The 1603-nt window shown below is 39.4% G+C and overlaps 1 non-coding gene across 1 annotated transcript; it reads left to right on the forward strand.

Annotated features, from left to right (window-relative positions):
- Positions 1 to 1233: 1233 nt before the first annotated feature.
- On the forward strand, positions 1234 to 1335 carry LOC133807804 (small nucleolar RNA R71). Its single transcript, XR_009879696.1, has one exon. It is a non-coding gene; the product is annotated as a small nucleolar RNA R71 (small nucleolar RNA).
- The last annotated feature ends 268 nt before the right edge of the window (positions 1336 to 1603 follow it).

The raw sequence follows: 1603 nt of genomic DNA on the forward strand, positions 1-1603 counted from the left end.
GCGAAAATAATAAGAACACGATATTTTATAGTGGTTCGGCCCCAGAATCTGGTAATAACCTACGTCCACTTAGATTGTTATTGATGTGAGAGTCAAAGGAGTGATCAAAGAACTAGGGTTCAATGAGTTTCACCAACCTCTGAAGAACAATACAATATGATTGATATGATTACTCTAAACTCCAGCGATTTAGAAGTCAGAAAAAGAGAAAAAAGATCCCCCTTCCCTGAGCCCTCTTCTACTATTTATAAGCTCAGGGAAGATTTACATTGATTTTTTACTGATATTATTTCCTAAATTATCGGATACTCAGGAAATCATGGGAGAGAATTTCGGATTCCATCATAACTGCCTAAGATTTCCTCCGGGTGTTACGTGCCTACGACCAGACTGGTCGTATGAAGAGTCCGCACGCATAACTCCGAACATCTTCCTGGTCGATAGTCGAACGTAGGTTTTGCCAGGTGTCAGCCACGTGCAATTAATTCCTGCCATGTCATTCACTGCTGATTTTTGTGATAACAGACCTATTTGTGTCTCCAAACTTCTGATGGAAGACCTTGTCTCTGTCATGAATTGATTTAATTGGTCTAGATGAATTGTTGGTGGGTTCATTTGAGGAGGTGGTGGATGAGATGGGCATGGGTTTGGATCATAATATGGTCTATCATGTAATCCATAAGTTGGTTGATAAGGTGGTTGTTGAGGTTGGTACTGTGGATATTGTGGTTGTAACAATTGATTATTTTTCCAAGACAAATTAGGATGAATTTTGCAAGCAGGTGTATAGGAATTTGAGTAAGTATTGGGTGCAGGTCTTGAAAAATTACCTATATCCTATGCCTGTTCCAAGGGCATAGTGTTTACATCTGTTAAGCAACTAATTGTGCTCAAACATTGTTCATAGGAATGAGGTCCTCCACAAATCCCACAACTCATGACATTCTGTACTTGCATTGCTGGCGCGGCGAGATTAGTTTGCTGCAGTTGTTTGGTTAGAGATGTTACTTGAGCGATCAATAGCGCAATTGGATCAACTTCTAATACTCCCGCTACTTTCTTATTCTCTCGCTCAGTAGGCCAATTATAATTATTCATAACCATCTCTTCCAACATCTCATACGCTTCATTCACACTTTTTCTCATAAACGCTCCTCCTGATGCTGGATCTATAATCGTTCTTGTATTTCCCCCCAAACCATTGTAAAAGTATGAACTAACAGCCACTTCTCTATTCCATGATGTGGGCATCTCCTTTGCAATTCCTTAAATCCATGCATCATACAAAGACTCCCCATCTAGTTGATGGAAGTTATTAATCTCTCCTCTAATTCTGGCTGACTTGGCAGGAGGAAAATATTTACCAAGAAACTTCTGAGCCAAATCTTCCCAAGTAAGTATAGAATTGGCTTGTACAGAATTCAACCAACTCTTAGCTCTGTCCCTTAGTGAAAATGGGAATAGTCTCAATCATACAACATCATTACTCACTCCATTCATTTTAAATGTCGCACATAACTCTAAAAAGTTTGTGATATGTAGATTTGGATCCTCATTTGGTAACCCCCCCTCTCAAATTGTACACAGTTTTGCACCATTTGAA

Source organism: Humulus lupulus, chromosome X (assembly GCF_963169125.1).
Source record: "Humulus lupulus chromosome X, drHumLupu1.1, whole genome shotgun sequence".
Taxonomy (NCBI): domain Eukaryota; kingdom Viridiplantae; phylum Streptophyta; class Magnoliopsida; order Rosales; family Cannabaceae; genus Humulus; species Humulus lupulus.